The sequence below is a fragment of the Narcine bancroftii genome, chromosome 1, assembly GCF_036971445.1.
Source record: "Narcine bancroftii isolate sNarBan1 chromosome 1, sNarBan1.hap1, whole genome shotgun sequence".
NCBI lineage: Eukaryota > Metazoa > Chordata > Chondrichthyes > Torpediniformes > Narcinidae > Narcine > Narcine bancroftii.
In genome coordinates, this window is record NC_091469.1 from 454,341,619 (window position 1) to 454,368,795 (window position 27,177).

General features: G+C 41.0%; 1 long non-coding RNA gene across 1 annotated transcript; it reads right to left on the reverse strand.

Moving 5' to 3' along the window:
- Nucleotides 1-27,133, reverse strand: LOC138753645 (uncharacterized). Its single transcript, XR_011351327.1, has 6 exons — nt 27,072-27,133; nt 26,800-26,960; nt 12,064-12,252; nt 10,745-10,820; nt 1,828-1,891; nt 1-445 (listed from the first exon to the last, which is right to left on the reverse strand). It is a non-coding gene; the product is annotated as an uncharacterized lncRNA (long non-coding RNA).
- Between the last annotated feature and the right edge of the window lie 44 nt (nt 27,134-27,177).

Here is a 27,177-nt window from a genome sequence, read left to right on the forward strand (position 1 = left end):
CTTTGTTTATATTTCTCTTTTTTTTTGAGTACAGTTTTTCTTTTGCACTTCCAATAAGAAGAAATTCTGATGGTCCACAGGAAATAGAACCTCAGGGTTGCATGTGATGTGATGTATGTAGTCTGACAATAAATCTGAACTTTGATTTTTGACTTTGAAGTCACACAGGAGTGTATGGGACAGATTTCAGTGTTGTTCTAAAATAATTTCTGTCTAAATATTTTGAAGCAAGGTATAGCTTGTGATCCTCTCCCTCAGGCAACACAAGAAAGTGTGTTAACTTACACTGTGAACATCACGTTGGTACTATGATGAAGTGTGGGATACATAAAGTAGGTGTAGACCAGGTAATATCAGGAAGTACAGTTTGAGAAATGCTCTGTTCATATACAAAGTGACTTGTTTTCTTCTGCTGTCATTTCAGTCCATGGTGGATAGTGTAGGGCTGGAAAATCAAATATCAAAGGTATGAGATTAAACACATTCAATGACTAAACCTATTTTATCAAGAAGGGGTCCTTGTAAATTTTATAGACCATAGAATATTATAGCACAGAATATTTGGCCATTCTAGTCTGTGCCAAAGCATTTTTTTGCATAGTCCCACTGACCTACACCCAGTCCATCCCCCTCCATACTTCTCCCATCATGTACCTGTCCAAATTCTTCTTAAATGTTAAAATTAACCTGCATTCACCACTTCAGCTGGCTGCTCATTCCACATTCCCACTTCTCTTTGTGTGAAGAAGTTCCCCCTAAACATTTCCCCTTTCACTCTTAACCCATGTCCTCTGGTTTGTATCTTATCTCCCCTCAGTGAAAAAAAACTATCTACATTTACTCTGCTCTACCCCTCATGATTTTAAATACCTCTATCAAACCTCCCCTCATTCTTCTATGCTTCAGGGAATAAAGTCCTAACCTGCTTAATCTTTCCTATAATTCAGTTCCTGAAGTCCGGGCAGCATCCCAGTAAATCTTCACTCTTTTCCTTTTAACTTAGTGATGTCTTTCTTCTAGTTAAGTCACGAAAACTGCATGCAATAATCCAAATTTGACCTCACCAAAATCTTATACAACTTCACTAGAACATCCCAACTCCTATACCAATACTTTGATTTTTGAAGGCCATTATGCCAAAAGCTCTCTTTACAACCCTATCCACCTGCGTCACCATTTTCAGGAAATTATTTATCTGTATTCCCAGATCCCTCTGATCTACCACACTCCTCAGTGCCCTACCATTTACTGTGTATGTCCTTCCAAAATGCAATACCTCATACTTGTCTACATTAAATTCCATCTGCCATTTTTATCCCATTTTTCCAGCTGGTCCAAATCCCTCTGTAAGCTTTGAAAACCTTCTTCTCTGTCCACAATATTTCCAATCATCATGTCATTTGCAAACTTTCTGATCCAAATTACCACATTAATATCCATATCATTAATATAGATGACAAACAACAATGGTCCCAGCACAGATCCTTGAGGCACACTACTAGTCACAGGCCTCCAGTCTAAGAAACAATCATCCAGCCATTGTCAAATCCAGTTCACTACTTCACCATGATTACTTCACCTGGCAACTGAACTTTCCAGACTAACTTCCCATGCAGGACTTTGTGAAAGGCCTTACTAAAGTCCATGTAGACAACTCACAGCCTTTCCTTCACCAACTTTCCTAGTAACCTCCTTGAAAAACTCAATAAGATTGGTTAAACATGGCCTTACACGCACAGCGCCATGTTGACTATCCCTAATCATTTTCTGGCTATCCAAATAATTGTATATCTGATCTCTTAGAACACCTTCCAATAATGTACTTACTTCTGACTTCAGGCTTACTGGAATGCTTTGAAAGCTTTTCTGAGGGGACAAATTATTTCTTATACTGTGAATATAAAAAGGAAGGCCAATAAAGAAAGATTAGAATTAGTTAATCAAATTAAACAAATAGATCATCAATATGCTCAAATTAAAAATTGAGTTATATAAAAAAGTGAGTTGAACTAAATTTGATCTCTTTTCAATGTATTCAATTGAATGCCAAGTGTTGAAGAGAAAGAGAGTTTTATATTCATGGTGATAAATCTGGTAAGCTTTTAGCTAATCAGTTGAGAGATTTTGAAGTCAAGTGGCAAATTACAAAAATTCAAAAGATTGATGGTAACATTATTACAGATCATTCTGGGATAAATGTCACATTCAGCAAGTTTTATTCCTGACTTTATGCTTCTGAATTCACAAATGATATCAGTTTGATGAATAGTTTCCTGGATTGCTTAAATATTCCCACGCTAGGGAAAGATCACCAAAGAAGCCTAGATGAATCTATATTGCAAGAGGAAATAGCTGCTGTTATTTTTTTCATTGCATTCTGGAAGAGCTTCAGGACTTGATGGGTTTCCTATGAAGTTTTTCAAATCATTTTCTCAATTGTTTTCACCTCAATTAAGTTCTGCATTATCTGATTTGTTTAGGCAGGGTAATCTCCTAGCAACATTTAATGAATCATGTGTATCTCTCATAGTAAAGGAAGGTAAAGATCCAAGTGAGTGGTTCTCCTACAGGCTAATTTCTTTATTAAATTTTGAGTCAGAATTTTGCCTAAAGTTTTGGCCTGAAGATTGGAGAATATTTTACCATCTATCATTTCTGAAGATCATACTTGTCTTTAATTTAAAAAACAGTTACTCTTATTTTAATATACATTGCTTATTGGATTTTTAAAATTTATCTTCCAGTGCATCTCCTGAATGTGTTTTTTTTCCTTGATGCAGAGAAAGCATTTGATTGAGTTGAATGGATGTATTTATTTACGATCTCAGAAAAATTTAATTTTGGACCTTGTTTTATTTCATGGATTAAATTATTGTATTCATGCTCCATGGCTTCAATTCTCACCAATGTTCAACAGTCACAACATTTCATTCTCCAATGTTGAGCCTGTTAAGGGTATCCTTCAAGTCCATTACTTTTTGATTTAGCCATAGAGCCATTAGCAATTGGATTTTGAGAGTCCGAGGATATTTCAGGGTTTTGTAGGAAGAGAAATGAAAATAAAGTTTCCCTTTATGGAGATAATCTTTTGCTTTTCTTTTCAAGCCCTGACACTTACTTACCATCTCAATTTAGTCAGTTTTCAGGATATAAATTTTCATAAAAGTGAACTTTTTCCTTTGAATCGGTGTAAACTAATCTTCCTTTTAAGATTGTGGAAAATCATTTTAATTACATCAATATTACAGTTACAAAGAAAAATTCCTTACATTATTAAAGCATGCGAAACCATGTTTATCAGAATGGTCGCCCCTTTTTATATTTTTGATCGGCTGTATTAATTCTATTAAAATGAATATCTTACCTAAATGTTTATATCTTTTTCAATCTATACCAATTTTCATTCCCAAATCCTTTTTTTTTATTCACTCGACTCAATTATATGTATGCGGTCTTGTCTAGTCATACATTGTTGGTTTGGGGATGTGTTTAGACGCACACCTATATGTGATAAAATGTTATTTTTGATGTATCATGAATGCACTATATGTGCTTCTATATTTTATTGAGTTACATAATTTGTCATTATTATTGTGCATTCCATAAATGTTTTGTACATCATTTGGTATCGAGAGAGGTGAGATAATTCAGTTGAGAGGAGCAGTGCCAAGGAGGAGCGAGGAGTGAGCGACAGGGTCGTTAAGTAAAAAGAAGAGAGCAGGAGGGAGAGTGGGGCTTTTTAAAAAAAAGGGTGTGGTAGGCAAACGTTGAAATTGAATATTGTGAGTAATTGGGGTAATTGAGTTAATTGGCAGGGCTAATAAAAGGAGGGGAAAGTCAGGGAGCAGCTCAGCGAGTGAATGGCACAGAGAAGGAGTGGGACTTAGAGGCTTTGGTGAGCAGAGGCTGAGGTCAAGCTTGTTCGCATTAAGGTAAGGCTGGTTAGTTGTTTATTTGTTTTTTTTAAATTTCCAATGCATTGAGGAAAAGGAGAGAGAAACGATGAGGGTGAAAGCAGTTTGCTGCTCTCAGTGTCAGATGTGAGTGGTCCTGGAGTCTTCTAGCCTCCCGGACATCCATACCGGCACCAGATGTGCTGAGCTGCGACTTCTTAGTGACCGTATTAGGGAACTGGAGCAGCAGCTTGATGACCTTGCTCTGGTCACAGGAAGTGAGGAAGTCATAGACAGGAGTTACAGCCATGTGGTCACACCAGGGCCATGGGAGGAAGACAAGTGGGTCACAGTTAACAGAGGGAAGGGGAAGAGTAAGGTGCTAGAGAGGACCCCTATGGCTGTAATCCTCAATAGCAAGTACTTCTCTTTGTGTACTGTTGGTGGAGCGAAGCAAGCCCTGCTGGGGAGGCAACAATGGCTGTGCCTCTGGCATAGGGAGAGCCCCTGTGGCTCAGAATGGTAGGAAAGGGAAGAGGAGGGCAGTAGTCATAGGGGACTCAATAGTTAGGACAGATAGGGGATTCTGTGGATGCAGTAAGGAGAACCGGATGGTGGTTTGCCTCTCTGGTGCCAGGGTCTGGGATGTTGCTGCTTGTGTCCAAGATATCCTAAAGTGGGAGGGACATGAGCCAGATGTCGTGGTACATGTAGATGCCAATGATGTAGGGAGGAATAGAGAAGAGGTCCTGAAAAGTGAGTACAGGGAGTTAGGTAGAGAGTTGAAAAGGACTGCAAAGGGAGTAATCTCGGGATTACTGCCTGTGCCACACGACAGTGAGAGCAGGAATAGAATGAGATGGAGGATGAACGCATGGCTGAAGTGGTGGAGCAAGGCCAGGAATTCAAGTTTCTGGATCACTGGGACTATTTTTGGGGTAGGTGTAACCTATACAGAAAGGGTGGGTTGCACTTGAATCCCAGGGGGACCAGGATCCTGGCAGAGATATTTGCTAATGTTACTCAGGAGGTTTTAAACTAGAATGGATAGAGGGAGGAACCAAATGGAAGAGAACAGTAAGGAGAAGGTTAGATTGCAAACAGAGAAAGCTTGTAGAGAGTGTTTGAGTGTGGAACACCACGTGATAGAGAAGGGAGATGCTCTGTATGAAGGTGGAGGGGAGATGATAGAAAAAGAACATAATAGAGTTGTTTGTAAAGATAGAGGCAAACAGAGAATATGAAGTGGGAAATCTCTGAAATGCATATACTTTAATGCTAGGAGCATTGTAAGAAAGGTGGATAAGCTGAGGGTATGGATTTACACTTGGAAGTATGATGTGGTAGTGATTAGTGAAACATGGTTGCGGGAGGGATGTGATTGGCAGCTCTCGCCCAAACTACCTCACCTCTCGCCTGGACTAGGCCCGAGACTGGTAAGCGCGCCCCTTTTCACTTACCAATTCCTGGATTTAGTTGCTTTAGGTGTGATAGAATCGGAGGGGCAAGAGGGGGTGGTGTTGCATTGTTTGTCAGAGAAAATATTACAGCGGTGCTTAGGCACGATAGATTATAGGGCTCATCCAGGGAGGCTATTTGGGTGGAATTGAGGAATGGGAAAGGGGTAGTTACACTTATAGGGGTCTATTATAGACCACCTAATGGGGAACAAGAACTAGAGGAGCTAATTTGTAGGGAGATAGCAGATATTTGTAATAAGCACAGGGTTATGATTATGGGAGATTATAATTTTCAACATATAGATTGATAAACCCATTCTGTGGAAGTGCTGAAAGGGTTGGAGTTTGTAAAATGTATTCAGGATAGTTTTTTTTTACAGCAATACATAGATGTATCAACTAGAGAAGGGGCTGTGCTGGATTTACCATTGAGGAATGAGATAAGTCAGGTGATAGAGGTTTGTGTGGGGGAACTCGTTGGGTCCAGTGATCATAGTGCCATTAGCTTCAATGTAATTATAGAAAGGGATAGGTCATGGGCTAGGGTTGAGGTTTTTGATTGGGGGGAAAGCTAGATTTGAGGAGATGCTAAATAATTTAGAAGGAGTGGATAGGGACAATTTGTTTTATGGACAGGATGTAGTAGAGAAATGGAGGTCTTTTAAAGGTGAGATTCTAAGGGTACAAAATCTTTATGTTCCTGTTAGGTTGAAAGGTAGGGTCAAAAGTTTGAGAGAGCCATGGTTTTCAAGGGATATTGGAAACTTGGTTCAAAAAAAGGGGAAATCTACAACAAATATAAGAAACAAGGAATAAAGAGAATACATTGAATGTAAAAAGAATCTTAAGAAAGAAATTAGAAAAGCTAAAAGAAGGTATGAGGTGGCTATAAAAAGCAAGGTGAAAATAAATCCTAAGGATTTCTACAAATATGTTAATAGTAAAAGGAGAATAAGGGATAAAATAGGTCTCTTAGAGAATCAGAGCGGACAACTGTGTGTGGAGCCAAAAGAGATGGGAGAAATCCAGAACATTTTTTTTTAATATTCACTAAGGAGAAGGATATTGAATTGTGCAGGGTAAAGAGGGTAATTATGGAGTCTATAGTGATTAGGAAAGAGGAAGTATTGGAGCTTTTGAAGCATATAAAGGTGGATAGGTCTCCAGGTCCTGACAGGATTTTCCCCAGGACTTTGAGAGAAGTTAGTGAGGAAATAGCAGAGATGGGTATAGTGCTGGAGGATTGGCATATTGCACATGTGGTTCCATTGTTTAAAAAGGGTTCGAGGAGCAAGCCTTGCAATTATCGGCCTGTAAGTTGATGTCTGTGGTAGGTAAAAAAGCGTTCTTAGAGATGGTGTGTATATATAAGTATCTGGAGAGATAGGGTCTGACCAGGAATTTGTGCGTGGAAGATCATGTTTGACCAATCTTGTTGTATTTTTTGAAAAGATGACTAGGAATGTTGATGAGGGTAGAGCAGCAGATGTTGTCTATATGAACTTCAGTAAGGCCTTTAATAAGGTTCTACATGGAAGGTTAGTTAGGAAGGTTCAGTTGTTAGGTATTAATTTTGAGATAGTCAAATGGATTCAACAGTGGCTGGAAGGGAGATGCTAGAGAGTCATTGTGAAAGTTTGTCAAGTTGGAGGCCAGTGACAAGCAGTGTGCCTCAGGGATCTGTAATGGGTCCATTGTTGTTTGTCATATACATTAATGATCTGGATGATTGGGTGGTACATTGGATTAGTAAATATGCAAATGATACTAAAATATGTGGAATTGTGGATAATGAACACGGTTTTCAAAGATGGCAGAGGGATTTGGATTGCTTAGAAGGGTGGGCTGAAATATGGCAGATGGAGTTTAATGCTGATAAATGTGAAGTGATTCATTTTGGCAGGAATAATTAAAACAGGACATGTGTAGTAAATGGGAGGACATAAAGGAATGCAGTGGAGCAGAAAGACCTAGGAATAATGGTGCATTGTTCCCTGAAGGTAGAATCTCATGTGGATAGGGTGGTGAAGAAGGCTTTTAGTATGCTGGCCTTTATCAATCAATGTATAGAATACAGGAGTTAGGAAGTGATATTGAAATTGTACAAGACATTGGTGAGGCCAAATTTAAAGTACTATGTGCAGTTCTGGTCACCGAATTGTAGGAAGGATATTAACAAGGTAGAGAGCGTGCAGAGAAGATTTACGAAAATGTTACCTGGGTTTCAGCATCTAGATTACAAGGAAAGATTGAACAAATTAGGTCTTTATTCTTTGGAGTGTAGAAAGTTGAGAGGGGATTTGATAGAAATATTTAAGATTATGAAGGGGATAGATAGACTTGATGTGGATAGGCTTTTTCCATTGAGAGTAGGAGAGATTGAAATAAGAGGTCATGAATAGTATATGGATGGGAAGGGAATGGAGAGTTATGGGTGGGGTGCAGGTAAGTGGGACGAGAGGAGAGTACTTGGTTCGGTGTGAACTAGAAGGGCCAAAATGGCCTGTTTCCATACTGTAATTTTTATATGGTTGTATGTATACAAAGTCATGTTGACTAACCCTAATCAGTCCCTGGCTAGCCAAATAATTGTATATCCGATCTCTTAGAACACCTTCCAATAATTTACCTACTACTGATGTCAGGCTCACTGGCCTATAATTTCCAGGGTTATTTTTGGAGTCTTTTATAAACAACAGAACAATGTTAGCTACCCTCCAATCCTCTGGCACCAAATCCATGGCTAAGGACATTTTAAATATTTCTGCCAGAGCCTCTGAAATATCTACATTAGCCTCCCTCAAGGTCTTAGGAAATATCTTGTCAGGTCTTGGGGATTTATCCACCCTTATTTTTTTTAAGATAGCAAGCACTTCATCCTCTTTAATCTGTATAGATTCCATAACCTCACTGTTTGTTTTCCTTACTTCTCACGACTGCGCCCTTTTCCTGAGTGAATATTATATAACATATAATAACAATTTACAGTATGGAAACAGGCCATACTAGTCCGCACCATTTTACGTGAAACTCCACTAGTTAAACCTACCCATTCCCCTGCCCATAATCCTCCAATCCCCTCACATCCATGTACTCATCTAACCTCCTCTTAAATGACAGAATTGACCCTGCCGCAACTATTTCTTCCAGTAGATCATTCCACTCTCGGAGTGAAGAAGCATCCTCTTTTGCCCCCTAACCCTTAACTTAAACCATTTAAGATCTTTTCCACCTCTTTTGGCTCTATATAAAGCCGACCTCTCTAATCTTCAAGGGAACAAATTTTGTCCCTTACAATCTTTTTCTTCTTAATATACAATACCTGTAGAAACCCTTAGGATTTTTCTTTAAGTTGTCTGCCAAAGCAACCTCATCTCTTCTATTTAGCCTCCTGATTTCTTTCTTGAGGCTTTTCTTGCATTTTTTATGCTCAAGTACCTCATTTTCTCCACGTTGCCTATACTTGGTATACACCTCTCTCTTCTTCCGAACCAGATCCCCAATATCACTCAAAAACCAAGATTCCCTATGCCTCCTAACCCGTAACATTAGTGCATACAGTTCAAGAATTTCCATACAGGAATGCAATGTGACAAGTTCCACAAATTCTAAAATTCTGAGTCAGGGCTTTAAAAAAAGGTCGTGGGCATTTCCGTCCACGCTACCAGCTTCTGTTCAGAAAGTTTCTGTGGATAATCATATGAGAAAACAATGAAGCTCAAATATAATTCAATATTCTACAATGTTCTTGCAGAAACATGACCGAATTCCTGAAATTTCCTCCTTTACTTCCTTAATGATCATCTGGTGAGATGTGTTTTCCCTACACTGGTGTTATTTAGCATCTACAGTATATTAAGTAATTTAAATAGTTGTAACTTGGTTAACTTGGTTAACTTGGTTCCTGTTGTAGAGGACAAATATTTATAGAAAATTTAAAATAAGAGATTGCGATTTAGTCAGCCCACTTATCTATTTCTTTATAAATATTTGTCATTTTTAATCCTCTTGTTAGATTATATTCAAATATTTTCTTTGCCAATCTAATTTCCCTTTCACCCATTTGTTGAATTCCATGCAATTTCCCTTATGGTTTTTTTTAGCAAACTTTTTGTAGTGCGTTCTATACAGCAACCCAATTTGTAGTCCCATCTTCCAAGACAGATGTGTACAGCAATTCATTCTTCCTCCATACAATTTAAGCATGGAATAATCTTCACCCTACCAAACTTACACAAGCAGACTCAAGTAAAGTTAAGACACCTCTTCTTTAAAAATCTCCTCCTTAGAAACCCACCCCCACCGCCAGTTTAAATTCCATAAGGAATATTTTGGAGGATCAAGAACCAAGTCAAGCAAGATTGCATTAAACAGTACCTTTATTTTGCAGGACAGACATGGGCCATTTCATTTGAATAAATTGTTTGATGGAACTTCATGTCTATCTCATTCCTCTTGCCTTTAGGTGAACATTACTGGTTGCCTAATGGCTCAGCAATGAAAAGAGAAATCTATTCTTTCTCCCTGTTACTACAACAACACCCATTTATTGAACACATCTAAAGCAAGAAAATGTCCCAAGAAGCATCATTGGACATGTGGTCAGTCAAAATGAGACAAAGCAATTTGGGCATGTGAAAAACTTAGTCCAACAGCTGGATTTAAGAAATGAGAAAAAGGCAGAGTGACAGCGGTTATGAGAAAACTCGGTTCAGGATATATGCAGATATGGTTGTAATGGTGGAGTGAATGAAATTGGTGACACAAAAGAAACAGAAAATGGGGAAAAAAATCGAGATATTTGGTTTACCCGGCAGGAAGAAAGTGAACTGAGGCCATGCAGAGATTTGTCAACAAGGATGAGAGTGGAGATACACAGATCAGTGGGTCCAGGAGCAGAAATTATGTTGGGAAAAAATGAGCATTCTATTTCACCAAGGTTGGAAGATACAAGGACAACCAGGAGAGGAAGGGATGAGGGAAGCCACAGAGGGTTTTTAAATATAATCCCATTAATTTTCGTTGAAAGCACGGGGAGATTGGGAAGCATTGGTGAGTATAGGAGTGATAATGTAAGTCTTGGTATGCGATATAAACAGGTAGCAGAGGGTTTAATCAGACTGAAGGCTGCAGTCAAAGCTGCAGCTATTAATGACATGAAAACAATTGGCATTATAGAAGTGGAAGTAAGTACATAATGGAGGGCATGTGTGTTTGACTCAGGGTCAAATGGACCTCCAGCAAAGTAAACGTGCTAAGTCACATAGACTGTCGCATAATGACGTGAAAACAACTTTGTAACCACATTCAAAACTATTCGCATTAATAGGAAAAAAATGCCACATCCCTCAACCCGAGTATCAGAAAAGCAGTTTTGTAAATTATAATTACAAGCGTGTGAGTGGAATCCGACGGATTTCCCGGTGATGTGCCTTCTGTCAGATGTGAATTTTCTTCAGCACACGGTCTATATTAGAGTGAAATACAAATTATTGCCACACTCCTTTAGCAATGAGCTCTGCAGCCTGGAGTTTTGAATCGCATGATACACAGGCAGCAATGTAACAATTGGCTGTAATTATATCCATCACAATTCAACCAATGTTGTTTCTGGTACAGGAGATCGTAACGATCAAGAATCCAGTCTGTCCAATTCCTTTTTAGAAGATCTTCCATTAAAAATTTGCAGGGACAATCCAAATGTGGTAACCATTACAGGATGATTCAGAGTATCTACTTCTGAAGTGCAGAACTCGGGAAGAGAACAAGATTTACACCCCCCCCCCCCCCCCCCCACCATGTTATTGCTAATTTTCGCGGTATAACCACCCTCTTCCAACCTAAGACCCAATCGACCTATCCTTACAATTTACACTAATCCTTTCCTCTTGAGCTTGGCTGGCACGTTTGGCTACTTCCAGTGGGGGGGAAAGAGTGACAGCGCCACAACTTTGTGAGAGTTCGGGGCTTGGCTTTGTGTGGTCGGGTTGGCGGAGTCTGCGGGCGACACCTGCCGGAGGCACTGACAGATTGCACAGTGCCCAGAGCTGGTACCCAGCTTCTTCTGCCGGTTCTCACAACCAATGGACGTACTTTTCTGCTCCCTTCTGTCCGGAATCACGAAGGTCACGTTGTTAAGAACATGAAAACCCCTTTCAACCCAGCTTGGCTATGCCTGGAGAGAGGAAGGGAGAAGGCGCTGGGAACCCCAACACATGCGCGCGTTCAAACCAGCAAGGGGGCTGGACGCTATTCACATCCAGAAACCCGGGACCTTGCATCTGAATATTATGAATTATGCAGTCATTTCATATCGCTTCAGAGCGCCCAACAATTAAATTAAATGCTAGATGGCATGATGTCCACGCCTTGCAATCGTTAGAAGGTAACGTGCCTAAAATTGTGAACAATTAACTTCGATGTCTTGGCGTCTCTCAATTTCCACATTGTTAGGTTTAACCGTTGCCCAGGGAAATCCCCATTTACACTCTTTATTTGCAACATTGCATCTATCTAGACAAAAAAAGGGAAACATCCAATCTCCGCACGATTCAACATGGGAAAGAGGCGCTTAATACGAGCTCCGATTATATCACACGACTTTTTTCTGACCAAGTGACATTTAAATATCACGTTTTAATTTAATTAGCAATTTGCTGTTTCAGAATTGGAGGAGAATATTATTATTATAATATTTTAATTGATCTCACCATTGTTGGGTACATTAACACAGAAAGGCTCCATTAAAATCATAATTGGAAAATATTGAAAAATACGTCCGCTAAATCCACGACACCGTTCAGTATATAAATGCGGGACAATTTTGTTTTTATGTCGAATAACTTTAAGTTCTCACTCATCTCTTCCACGCGCTGGTCTCAGTTATTTGTTCTACAGGGCTGGAAAAAAAACACAGATTTATTGCAGGTCGATCTCAACCAGATCTCAACCACAGTGAGAACCAATGTTAACTTTCAGAATCGACCATCTTTCATCATATTAGACACAGGAGAAGTTAGACGCGATGTTTTTGATCAATTTAAATTTAAACATACGGCACGGTAACAGGCCATTCGGCCCAAGAGCCCATGCCAATCAAATACACCCAATTAACCTACAACTCCCCTATGTTTTGAAGGATGGGAGGAAACAGGAGAGTCCGGAGGAAACCCACGCAGACACAGAGAGAGAGAGAACGTACAAACTCCTTACAATCAGCGCCGGATTCGTACCCGATTCGCTGATTCTCACTTAATTGTGGTCAGGAGGTAAGGAAATCCAAGTTCCACTTACACAGTGGGGTGTTGAACTATTCAGAATGTGTTCACCGAATCCCCTATTAGAGCTCAGACGACCAATACAATGCAATTCACTGAATCAATCAAAGCATTCTTAATGAGTACAGGAGTCGATAAAGCTTAAAACAATATCAATGCGCACTTGACATCTTGACATTGAAAAGAGAGTTACTTAAAGGTAGGCTCTAGAAATTCAACAATGAAGATGTGTTGGAATAAACTCTGTGAGGCGAGGCATTTGTTCAGGATGTTGGTGACTAACGGAGGGGGTCTGTCTGGCAAGTGTCTCCCTCTAGTGCAATCCCGGAGACATGGAGAAAATCCAAAGCGATCACTCTGCACAAAACTGCTGTTTACGTGGTATACCCATTCGGTATGTGAACGGAGCTCAGGAATGAGAAGGGGACCATCACTTTGATGGGACGCTTCAATGTCAGCAGAAAGTAGGGGAGTAAATGTGTAGAAGATCATGGTCATAATAATGTGAATCCAACTTCCCTCGTATTGACTGGGATTTTCGGGTGCAAGGGATTTGCGTGGGGCGAGATTTATTAAATGTGTCCAAGAGAACATTTTTCAAACAGTATGTAGATGGACATTTTTCGGACTTTCGGGAAATGCAACTGGGCAAAAGTGACGGTGATATCAGTGGAATAGAACTTTGGGACAATGACAGTAATTCCATTCGTTTTGGAATAAGTTGAGTCAACAATTTAAATTCCTAAACTGAGACAGACTATTTTTGATGGCTTAAGGCAGGAACTTACAAAGATTGATTGGAAGCTGTTGGTACTGGAATGCCTGGCAATTGGGTGTTTTTAAAAGTGAAATAAGGAAGAGTTGGCAAAATTGAGGAACCCTGGATGACCAGAGATATTGAGGTTCTAGTCAAGCAAAAGAAAGCAGATGTCAGTCATATACAGCTAAAGTCCGAGTCAAACCTTCCAGCAGTACAGAGAATGTAGGCAGGCATGACAAATAAGGTGAAGGAGAATCCGAAGTGATTCTACATGTGTATTAAAGGCAGAAGAGTAACTGGGGAAAGAATAGGCCACAATTGTCTATGTGTGGCACCACAGAAGATGGGCAAGGTCCTAAGTGAGTACTTCTCATCTGTATCTATTATTGAGAAATACATGGAGGCTAGGGAAATCAGGGAAATAAATAGTGATGTCTTGAAGGTAATCCACATGACAGAAGAGTAGGTGCTGGAGGCCTTAAGATGCATAAAGACAGAAAAATGTTGGGGTCAACATATATCCGGCCAACGAGCCTGCTTCACCATTCAATATCATGCCTGATCTGATCATTGACTCAACTCCACCTACCTGCCTTTTTCCCATATCCTTTAATTCCTTTTTTTATGTAAAAGTCTATCTAACTGAACCTTAAATATGTTAATGAAGTAGCCTCAACTGCTTTCCTGGGTAGAGATTCACTACTCTCTGGGAAAAACAGTTTTTCCTCATCTCTGTCTTAAACCTACTCCCTTGAATCTTGAGAGTGTGTCCCTTAGTTCTGGTCTCACCTACCAGTGAAAACAATTTTCCTACCTCTATCTTATCTATTCCCTTCATAGTTTTATGTTTTTATAAGATTGTTTCTCATTCTTCTGAATTCAAGTGAGTATAATCCCAGATGATTTAGTCTCTCCTCGTAGGTCAACCTCATTATCTCCAGAATCAACCAGATGAACCTCCTCTGGACTGCCTCCAAGGCCAGAATATCCTTCCTCAAGTATGGAGTCCAGACCTGTACACAGTACTCCAGGTGCAGCCTCACTAGTACCTTGTAGAGTTGCAGCATGACCTCTCTGTTCTTGAATTCAATTCCTCTAGCGATGAAGTCGCTTGTACCAGCAACCCAACTTTTTTGCGATTTATGCATAAGGACTCCCAAGTCCTTCTGCACTACAGTATGTTGCAGTTTTTCACCATTTAAATAATAATCTGCTCTTCTATTTTTCCTTCCAAAGCATTGTACTCCTACTGCCAGATCTTTGCCCACTCACCTAACTTAACTATATCCTTCTCCACATTTGTGGAAAAAGACAGACATTTCAGAAAATCTGGACAGATAATTCCACCAACCAGTATTTTCCTGCTCTACAATGGATCTCACATAGAACTACTATACTATCTAAAACAAGAACAGGCCACACCAGAAGCAGGCCGATCCAAGGTTTCTCCTTTTTCGTCTTGGTGTTGTTATTTTCTTATTTATTCACTTAATTACAATTATACTGTTAGGCTCTCCACATCCTCTGTACAATCTGCTTTTCCACTCATCTGCAAACGTGGCTACACTTTGTCTTCTCTTCCAAATCATCAGTGTAAATGATGAACAGCTGCATTCTGTTTAAATACAGGGTCCTGTTTAAATACATCCTAGGATGTTATTAGAAAATGTAGAAACACAGAAATCCACAGGCCCTTTAGTCTATTGTTGTATCGACCTAATAACCTACGCTAACAACTGCCTAGAATTTTCCTACTACATAAACATCCATTTTTCTCAGTTCCATGCATCTATATAATTTTCTCTTAAAATATCCTACTGTACCTATCTCCACCACCATTGCCAGCAGTGCGTTCATGCACCCACCACTCTCTATGTAGAAAAACATATATTTTACATCCCACTGCACTTACTCCCAGACACCTTAACACTATGCACTATTTCAATGCTGGGAAAAAGCCTCTGGCTGTCACACAATCAATGCTTCTCATCTTATACACCTCTATCAGGTCACCACCCCTCTCATCCTTCATTATTCCAAGGAGAAAAGACCAAGTTCACTCAACCTATCCTCATCAGGCATTCCCACCAATCCAGGCTGCATCCTTGTAAATCTCCTCTGTACCCTCTCTATCACATCCATATCCTTCCTATAATGAGGTGAAAAATACTGAACAAAATATTGCAAGAGGGGTCTGGTCTTATACTGCTGCAACATTACCTCTCGGCTCTTGAATTCAATCCCATAATTAAGAAAGGCCAATATACCATACTCAAAGCAGCAGCTTTGACTGTCCTGTTGACACAGAACATAAGAACTCTCAGTTCATCGACACTTCTAGAATCCTCCCATTAACATTGTATTCTGCCTTCAAAGTCGACCGACTAAAGTGAACCACTTCTCACTTTTCTGGATTAAACTTCTGTGGTGCTACTACTATTGGTTTAGAAGTATAGACGTGCTGTCATACGGTATAGCCGTCGGATGCGGTTTAAACTAATTTGGCAGGGGGATGGGAACCTGTATGAAAGGACAGAAAAGATAAAACACGAAAAGTTAGGTTAGGCAGCGAAAGTAAAAAATCAGAAAGAGCAAGGAGGGTTAGAAAAGCAAATCTGAAGGCTTTATATCTTAATGCAAGAAGCATTCGGAACAAGGTAGATGAATTGGCTATGGAAATTGAGACAAACAAATATGATTTGATTGGGATTACAGAAACATGGCTGCAAGGTGGGCAAGCCTGGGAACTTAACATCCCGGGGTATACAATAATTAGGAGGGATCGGCAAGAAAGAAAAGGGGGTGGGGTAGCATTGATGGTGAGAGAAGGGACCGACACGATTGACAGGAAGGATATTAACTCGGAAGATGCGGAATCTATATGGGTAGAAATAACAAGGGGCGGAAAACGTTAGTGGGGGTGGTATATAGGCCTCCAAATAGTAATGTAGAGGTGAGGGAAGGCATAAAAATTAGAGAAGCATGCAATAAGGGAACAGCTGTCATCATGGGAGACTTTAATTTACTCAACCTAGATTGGACTAGCCAAATTAGTAAAAATACTGAGGAGGAGGAATTCCTTGAATGTTTACAGGACAGTTATCTAGACCGATATGTCGAGGAACCAACTCGGGAGCAGGCCATTTTGAGAATTAAAGAAACATTTTTATTGTTGCATGTTGTTAGTTTTGCAACAACATCATTGGATGAATAAATTAATGCACATGTTCGACAGGATTTCTGAAATCCAATTCCAACTCACCTGTAGTTTGGCCTGTATTTGGAAGAAGAGATAAATTTGTGTGAAATCTTCTGTTCTCTATTGGGCATTTCAAATTCCTTGAGAGTAAATTTAAATATTACTAACGAATACAGATGCACTGGAGAGGATACAAGAAACTTTAACAGGATTTTTGCAGGAATGAGAAGTTGTATTGATTAGAAAAGAAGAAATTGGAGCTCCTTTCTCTTTGATAGAAAAGACTGAAAAATGGTCAAACAGCTCTTTAAAATCCTGAAAAGGTTTGCTGAAAAATAATGTGTTTCCACTTGGAGGAAAAGGTAAACTAGAGGCCACTAATTTATAATCACCAACAAGTAATGATTCTTAAAAATATTGTCGAAAACAGAGAGCGATGAGAAGAGAAAGCATGATACCAATAGGAAATGGTGAGTCTAACAGTATAATTGTAATTAAGCGAAAAAATAAGAAAATAACAACACCGAGATGAAAATGGAGAAACCTTGGATTGGCCTGCTTCTGGTGTGGCCTGTTCTTGCTTTAGATAGTATAGTAGTTCTATGTGAGATCCATTGTAGAGCAGAAAAATACCGATTGGTGGAATTATCTGTCCAGATTTTCTGAAATGTCTGTCTTTTTCCACAAATGTGGCTTACCCTCCATCACCATTAACTTAGCCCTCATCCATATCTCCTCCAATTCCCACTCATCCGCCCTGTTCCCCTCTGCCCCCAGATGCAACAAGCACAGGATTCCCCTTGTCCTTAACTACCATACACCAGTCTCCATATCTAACACATTATCCTTCGGAATTTCTGGCACTTTCAACAGGATCCTACTTTCTGCCATTCCTCCCCTCTCTGCCTTCTGCATGGACTGCTCCCTCTGTGACTCCCTCATGCACTTGTCCCCCCACCCCCACTCCCCCAGAACCTTCCCTTGCGGCCACACTTGTGCCAACTCCTCCTTCCTCACCACAGTCCAAGGGCCCAAACAGGCCTTCAAGTGAAGCAACACTGCACTTGTGTATGCACAGTATTGATTTACTGCATCTGGTGCTCCCTTTGTGGCCTTCTCTACATTGGAGAGACTGGGTGCAAACTGGGAGATCACTTTGCTGAGCACATTCACTCTGTCCACACCAGAGACAGGGATGCTCAGTGACCAACCATTTCAGTTCTGTGACCCACTCCTATACTCACATGTTTAGCCATGGTGTCATGTACTATCCCACCAAGATGACCCAATAATTGGAGGAACGTCACCAGATTTTCCATCTGGGCACCCTCCAGTTGGATGGCATTAACAGGGACATTTCTTTTTTTAAATATTTTTTTTATTTTTCACACTATGAACCATATCAACCAAAATGTGTATAAACGTTTCTCATTAAATTGACACAGTGGTCTTCCCTTTTTTTATTCAACGTATACAATACAATAAAACCATAAAATAATATTTTCACACAAAGGAAAATAAACAAGAAAAATGCGTTATCTATTTATCACACACTGAATCTAGTCGTTTTGTCGTCTTATCATTTTCATTCTCATTTTAGGGGATGGAGTTCGTAGGCAAGCTCTCTCTGATATGTTCCATATATGGTTCCCAAATTTGCTGATTGTGACTTTATTTTTTAAATTATATGTTATTTTTTCCAAAGGAAAATATTTATTCATTTTCGTTTCATGCATTGATTTAACTATAAATTTGGCTACTTTATTCTTTTTACTTGACTTTTGTCCAGTTTTATCCAACATTGGGTCCAAGTTAAGGTTAAAATCCCCTCCTATCAATATCTTGTGTGCCTGCAATCTTCAAAAAAAAATCCTGCATAAACTTTTGATCCTCCTCGTTAGGTGCATATATATTGAGCAAATTCCAAAATTCTGAGTATATCTGACACTTTATCATTGCATACCTCCCTGCCGGATCTATTATTTCCTTCTCTATTTTGATTGCTACATTTTTGTTAACTAGTATGGCTATACCTTTAGCTTTTGAGTTATAGGATGCTGCCATTATGTATCCGACCCAGTTTCTCTTTAATTTGTTATGTTCCACTTCAGTTAGATGGATTTCCTGCACAAATGCTATATCTATTTTTTCCTTCTTCAATAAATTTAGTAGCCTCTTCCTTTTAATTTGGTTATGTATTCCATTAATGTTTATAGTCAAATAGTTCAACATGGCCATCTTATATCTTGCATACACCACTTTTTCACCTCTTCATCACCTCCATCCCCCTTTTCCCCATTTTTATCTCTTAGTTTTCTCTTATTACACTTAATGTACGACAACACATTTAAGTCATAAAGTACCCCCGCAGTTCCCACATCCACTAATACCTTAACCCCAAAAGTCCCCTCCCCTCTCTGAGTTGCCCCATATCCCTTGCCGGGAAACCACAACTCCGCTTTTCATTTGGATTGTGATCTTGTTCGCAGCATCAACTGATTTTGCAGTGACAGTTATTCCCCCTCTACCCAGCCCTCTCCAAAAAACACTTTTTTTTAACACATATAACAAAGCTCTCTCTCTTTTTCTCCCCCCTCTTACCCCCTTCCTTCCTTTCTCTTTTCCCTCTTTAGTTCTTTAAATATACATTGTTTTTACATCTTTATATATACTTTATTGCCATTCTTCATTCTTGTTACATCTCTTCTCCTGTCCTGCAAACATTCTGTGAATTCTTGCGCTTTCTCTGGATCTGAGAACAGTCTGTTTTGCTCCCTGGGTATAAATATTTTAACCACTGCTGGATGTCTTAATATGAATTTGTAACCTTTTTTTCCATAAAGTTAATTTTGCTGTATTAAATTCCTTCCTCCTCTTTAAGAGTTCAAAACTTATCTCTGGGTAAAAAAATATTTTTTGACCCTTGTATTCCAATTTTATTCCTTGCCCATTCCAGTATATTTTCTCTTGTCATGTTTCTTAAAAATTTTACTAAGATGGATCTTGGTTTTTGATGTGTCTGTGGTTTCGGAGCAAATGCTCTGTGTGCCCTTTCTATTTCCATTTCTTCCTGCATTTCTGTCATTCCCAGGATCTTCGGGATCCATCCTTTTATAAATTCCTTCATGTCTGTGTCTTCTTCACCCTCCTTTAGGCCCACTATTTTTATGTTGTTTCATCTCCTATAATTTTCCAACATATCAATTTTCTGAGATAACAACTCTTGTGTCTCTTTAATTTTTTTGTCACTTTCTTCCAATTTTTGTCTTGTCATTTACTTCCATTTCTACAGTGGTTTCCTGCTCTTCCACACCCTCGACTCTTTTCCCTATTTCTGTCATTACCAGTTCTAACCTTTGCATTTTATCTTCTGTTCTTTTCATTTTCCTTTTAATTGCATTAAACTCGAATGATAACCATTCTTTTACTAATCTCATTTGTTCTTCAAAAAATACATCAGTTTTACCTTTTATTTCTCTTTGTCCATCAGTTTTACCTTTTATTTCTTTGTCCATCAGTTTTACCTTTTATTTCTCTTTGTCCATCAGTTTTACCTTTTATTTCTTTGTCCATCAGTTTTACCTTTTATTTCTCTGTGAAGATCTTGGTCTTCTTCTTCCTCTTCTTCTGTGTCTGTATCTGTGTTTGTGGCTTCTTCTTCTCTTCTTTGTGTCTGTGTCTCTTCTGTTCCCTGATGAGCTGCTTGTATCTTTTTGTCGGGCCTCTTCTTGCTGGGCCTCTTGTTGCTGGTCCTCCCCTCCTGTACTGCTCGTCTGTTGTTCCTTGCCCTCCAGCTGAGAGCCCTGGTGTCGAGCATCCCTCAGCTGCTCGCTCTGTGACAGCCCGCTCCTCTGTTTTCGGCCGCTCCTCATCACCACAGCGTCCTGTTCCTTCATGCAGGTAAGGCCTTCTTCTTTCTTCTCCGGTGACTTTTTAACTTTTTTTCCAGTTGTTCTTACTTTCTCCTTCTTGGAAGCCATCTTCTTTCTCTTCTCTGTATCTTTATCTTCTATTTCTTATATTCTATTTTTGTTATGCTTTGCTTTTTCCTAACTTTTTTCCTATTTTCCTGGAGAGGGCTGGTTTTCCCGACCAGCCACTACTCCATCATGTGACTCCTCCTCAACACAGACATTTCCAGTTTCTGCTAACCTGTTGTCCCTCCCCCCCACCCCCCTTCCCTTCACCCTGTCTTCTTTCTCTCAGCTCTCCACCCCTTCCCTCTCTGTTCACCTAGCCATCTCTCCTCCTCTTGCTGCTGTGCCCTCCCTCCCTTCTCCACCTATTACCTCCTGCTTTTGCAACTATGCTCCTCATCCCTTACCTTTTTTAATAGGAAACCTAACGACATTTGTTCATATCTTGATGAAGGGCTCAAGCCCGAAATGTCAGTTATGTATCTTTGCTATATAAAATACACTGTTTGACCTGCTGAGTTGCTCCAGCATTGTGTTTTTATGGTCTGTGTTTATATTTTATATATTGAGTAGTGCAGATTTTTAGATAAAATTAACGCAGTTATATGTATTTTCTGATGAGTTTTTAGCCATTAAAATGTCCGTAGACATTTTTAACTGAATCAGTATGATTTTACCAAAGAGTTGTTGTAATTTGCAATCTCAATAATTTGCCAATTTGTTGCCAATTCTGCAGTGATCATATCGGTTTGTGGCGGCCTCTGGTGGAATATGTATAGCATTGCGGAACGAACAGAAACCAGCATTGGGATGAATATTTTAGATTTAGCTTTAAATTTCAGATATATTGCCAGAGTATATACATGAGATCCTTTTTCCTGCAGGTGAGGCAGAATTATCTGAGTGCAAAATGGCTTAGCATTATAAAAAGCACAAAAGGTACTACAGCAGCAAAGATCATTAAAAAATCGTGAAGTTCCATTTATTAATTGAATATCATAATTCATATCAAGAATTTGGTACCAGATGAGAATATCATCATTTTTTCAGAGACTGACTCTCATCTTTATTTTTGGATCCCACAGCAAAGGAGTGAGAGATGGAATCAAAGAGTTGTAAAATACAGAAACAAGCACTTCCTTCGGCCCATCATGTTCATGCCAATCTTTTTGTCAATTGACAGAAAACCATTTTCCTGCAGGAAGACAGTTGCAGAAAGTTCTACTGCTTTGACTGAAAAAAAAATATAAGAGAGTGATTAGATTGCGAATTGAATTTTTATTAGATTGTAAATGGAACCTTTTAAGCAATGAGATCTTCTGTGCTTAGAAAGTAAGATAGATTGTTTTTTGTTTTAAAGGAAATAAACTGGAAAGAGAGAGAGTGAGTACAGATAAAAGGAAACAAAGCAGAGGAAGTAATATGGATTAGAAAGAAAGAAATTGCATTTAAGGAAGAATACATTTTAGTTTCTAGTTTAAAGCAAGTTTTCTGCATCAAAGACGTTGAAGTTCATTTTCATAAACTTCAACAGCATTTCAAAATAGCGGATTCCTCTCCTTCCATCACAACCTACCCCAGAAAATCACCTGGATTTGGATCACATTCTCTAGATAGTGGAGCAGGCATCTTATGTAGATCAAGTTTATGTCAACCTTGCCTCAAATGGCCGCATTTATGCCTGAATTAGAAGGAAGTGGGTTCTACTCTAAATATAGCCCATTAAAGTTAAGTACTGAAAACCAGTTGCAATGTTGGCATCAAGCAGTGTGTCCTGCCATTCTTGGATCCAAGAAAATCTTATGGTTGTAGTGAACAAGCAAACAGGGTCACGGAGGTGCAGGCTCGCACTGAGCTGACTTCACAAGGATCCCGGTTGGTGGGGAGGGCGCAAAGATCATGGGGATAATGCTGGTAAACTCTCGGATACTTCCAGTGAAGTTGGTTGGTTGGTTCAGCTCACTTACAGCTTCAATGTGGTTTTTCTTTTGTTCCCTCAGTGCACTGACCACAGTGGTGACTCTAATAGTCCAAAACGGCATTTTGGACCCCAGGATGAACGACACGAGTGCACATATCGCAGTTTCACTGAAGCTGCTGACCCTTTGGTCCTCACAGCCAGTAGTCTGGTTCAAACAGGCTGAGGCTCAGTTTCAGGTCAGGCAGATCAACGCAGACCCCACAAGATATTACTATGTGGTCAGTTCACTCGACCAGGAGACTGCCGGACGAATCATCGACTTCTTACATCAGCCACCAGCAGGTATGAGTTAATTAAGGCGCTCCTTATCCACACCTTTGGATTTTCCTGCCACGAACGAGCTACATGGCTGCTGCTCATGGACAGTTTGGGCACCCTTATGAACGATATGCTGCCGCTAATGGATGGCCACAGGCTCTGCTTATTGTTCGAGCAGATATTTCTCAAACAGATGCTGGAAGACATCTGCCTTCTCCTTGCGGATGATTACTTCAGTGACCCACACAGGTTTGCAGCCCGTGGAGATGTCCTGTAGCATACCAAGCAATGTGGTGGGGCGTCCGTTGACCTAGTCGCTGCATCATGCCCAGTGACTCATCTCTCTCCCACTCACCAAAGAAGCCAGCAACAGTTGCAACAGGTAGCGACTCAAACTCTGATCGGTGGTGTTTCTACTAGCAGAAATGGAGTTCTGCAGCCTGCCACTGCCGTCCACATTGCTCCCATCTGGTAAACGCTGGGGCTGGCCATCGCATATGGCTACGACGGTTAGCCGCTGAGGTAGCCTCCTTTATCTATGGGACCAGAACTCAGGGCAGGGTTTCCTCGTGAACACGGGGTGGAGGTCAGCATATTGTCCCCCTCAAACGTAGACACATGCACCAGGAAGTTGGGACCATCCTTCATCACTACCAACAATAGCAGTTTATCCACGTACGTGGTGCAGACCATCCCACTCAAGTTTGGATCCCGCCGTTTTACCTGGACCTTCACTTTGGCTGATGTGTCTCACCCCCTACTGGACATAGACTTCCTTCGAGCCCACTGCCTCCTGGTGGACCTGAAAGCATCCCATCTAGTCAATTTCAGGATCTTCCAGACCTTCACCCTTCAAGAAGCAAAGTTGCTGGTCCCCCATCTCAACTCAATAACTTTATTGGGCAACAAATTTGCCAGAATCTTGGCAAGATTCTGGCTATTATAACACCACAGTTCTCCACCCCAGTACTGAAACATGGCACCCAGCACCACATCCCCATGCAGGGACTGCTGCATGCAGGCTTCCTCCCGACAAGCTGCGGTTCACCAGGAAAGAATTCAGGAAGATGGAGAAGATGGGAATTGTTCAGTGCTCAGACAGCTCATTGGCCTCTCTTCTACACATGATGCAGATGTCTTCTGGAGGATGGAGACCTTGTGGGAACTACCGCTGGCTCAATGATCAATGACAGCCAACTGGTATCTGGTTCCCCACATGGCCAATCTACATGGAATGGGGATCTTCTCAAAAATTGATTTGATCCGGGGTACCACCAGATCCCCGTGCACCCCAGCGATGTTCCCCAAGAGAGCCCTCATCACTCTGTTTGGGTTTTTTAAATTCCTATGTATGCCATTTGGCCTCAAAAATGCAGCACAGACTTTCCAGAGACTCATGGACCTAGTGTGGTGCAGTCTAGATTTTGTTTTATCTACCACAACAGGAGCACCTAACACACCTGCGGCTGCTCTGAGCGACTATGGCCTAGCTATCAACCCAACGAAATGTCAGTTCAACCTGACTGCCTGTGATTTCCTTAGGCACCGTATCATTCGACCTTCTTCCATCAAAGGTTGAGGCCATTCATACGTTTGCCAAGCCAACTATGGTCAAAGGTTTCCAGGAGCTCATTGGGATGGTCAACTTCTACCATCAGATCCTGCCGTCAGCTGCCAGGATCATGCAACCTCTTTTCAAGCTGCTGTACATTCAGATCAAAGAATTCAGCTGGGACGTGGAATCTATGACAGTTTTCGACCAGGCCAAAGGTGCTCTGGCCAACTCCACCTTCTAATGCATAAGCACACTGATGTGCCCACCACCCTCACAGTTGACACATCTAACATGGCCATTGGTGGCATCCTGGAGCAGCTGATTGATGGACATTGGAGACCACTTGCTTTCTTCAGAAGATACCTGCGACTCGTGGAGCAGAAGTATAGTGCATTCATCAGGGAGTTGATATCTCTCCACCTCACCATATGCCATTTCCGCTATTTCCTCCAAGGACAGGATTTTACAATCTTCATCGATCACAAGCCCCTCATTTTTACCTCTGCCAAGGTGTCAGACCCATGGTCGCAAGGCAGCAGTATCACCTCTCTTATATCTCAGAGTACACGATGGCTATCAAGCTAATTTCAGCAAGATCAACCTTGTGATTGATCCTCCATCCCATATGTTCATCCAGTTTGTGCACTTCCTGACTCCTGGAATTGACTATATAGCACTCGCAGTGGCTCAGCGTCAAGATAGTGAGATACCAGCCTGCCGCACTGGAGTCTCAGGGCTACAGTTGGAAGACATGCGTTTTTGGCCCTCCGAAGCCACACTTCTCTGTGACGTGTCCTCCAGCTGACCCAGGCCCATCGTTCCCGCCACATGGAGGCGTCGCATCTTTGACGAATTACATGGGTTGTCCCACCTGTCCAGGTGACAACTCAGCTGGTCGCAGATTCATGTGGCATGACCTGCGTAAACCGGTCGGCCACTAGGCCAGAACTTGCCTGCATTGTCATACATCCAAGATACAGAGGCACATGAAAGCCCCTCTTTAGTCCTTCCTGCCAACACACAGATGATTTGACCACATTCACATGGACATTGTAGGACTGCTGCCAGTTTCCAGGGGCACCACATACCTGTGCACGATGGTTGACGAGTTCACTAGATGGCTGAAAGCTGTCCTGCTCTGAGACACTTCCACAATATCTTGTGCCAGGGTCCTCATCGCCAAATGGATAGCTTGTTTCAGCTTTCCTTCCAATATCATGTCAGATGGGGGCACAGTTCACGTCTTGCCTATGGGCAGCACTGGCACAGCTCCTAGGGACCCAGTTACATCACACCATATCCTACTACCCACAGTTTAATGGCCTGGTGAAAAGGTTCAATTGGCATTTGAAGACGGCCCTCATGGTGAGGCTCTGAGGCCCGGATTGAGTGAATGAGTTGCTTTGGATGCTCCTTGGCATCTGCACAGCTCATCTATGAAGCTCTGCAGACAGTCCCAGGAGAGTTTGTACCAGCAGCTCACAGCCAGGAGGAAACACCTACGGCCCTGCCAACACAACTTCATGAGAAGGTGGGCACTTTGGTCCACGTACCAACCTCATGCCACGGTCCAGCCCCATCCTACATCCTGAAGTATCTTGAAGACTGTGAATACATCTTCATAAGTAAAGGCATGCACCGGACACCCCTTCAGTGCCCATACAAGGGTCCATACAAGGTGTTATGGCACAATGGGACTACGTGCCTTTTGGGCATTTGGGGTAGGCAGGAAACATTCACGGTCGACCATCTCAAACCGGCACAGCTTGACCTCGACCAACCAGTAACCATGGCAGAGAGGTTGACCTCCCAAATGTATGAACTGTTTACAAACTGTGAACTCAGCATTGCTGAAAAAGGTTCTGGAAGGGGGTGGGTGGGGTTATGTAGTGGGCTGCACTGATCTGCAAGTGAACCAGGTCACAGAGATGCAGGCATGAACTGGGCTGACACCACAATGGTCCCAGTGGGAGCAGCCACAAAGGATCAAGGGAGTGGTGCTGTTAAGATCTTGGAGAGTTCCAGTAAAGTCAGTTGGTTGGTTCAAATCACTCAAAGCTTCTGTGTGGATTTTTCTTTCATTCACTGCACAGCACACCGACTACAGTAGTGACACTTGGAAGAACTGGGAACTTCCTTGTGGCCCAACCAATGTCTGAATCAACTAACAGCTGGGAATTTGTTGCCAAAGTGGCTTCTGTATTTCCTTCTTATAACTACATTCAAACTAATTGAACCTCTCTGAGACATCTTGGTGTAAAACATATGTTTCTGTTTTTGAGTACTCTATCCTTGTTAATCCTTTGAGATTACTGAGAGGTATGTTCTTAATCATGAATGCTACAAAAGTAAAAGATTAGGCACTAGGCAACCAGTTATTTATCTGAAATGGTAAACTACAGCCGAGAGCAATGAATGCTGCCATAAAACATGACACTGCTGACAGATCAAGACCCCCCCCCCCCCACCAAATGCACAGAATCTGTGCAGCTCACTTACCAAAGAAAGGTCACCTCTGCCCAAAACAACAAACAAACTCGAAATAGGGGAAAAGGGTTCCAGTGTTCTTGAGTTCCTTCAGTCTATCAAAGAAACATTAGCCAAAATAGTTTTACAGCCTCTCTGTGGACAGGTATAATGAGGAAGGAAAGTCCTTGATGCTGGAGGTAAAGAGACAAATGAAAAACAAATCATCTCGCTGACCAGGTTTGCATTTATAGCATCCAGATGAAGTGTAGTAACTCTGAGAAAAGTGGAGTAATGGCAATTACCTGTGATCTAGGGAAACCTGCAGATTTAGACTTGACCAAAACTGGACATATTTCATGATTCGACAGATAACCTATGATAGGGTCAAAGGCAATTGGGAATTATGAC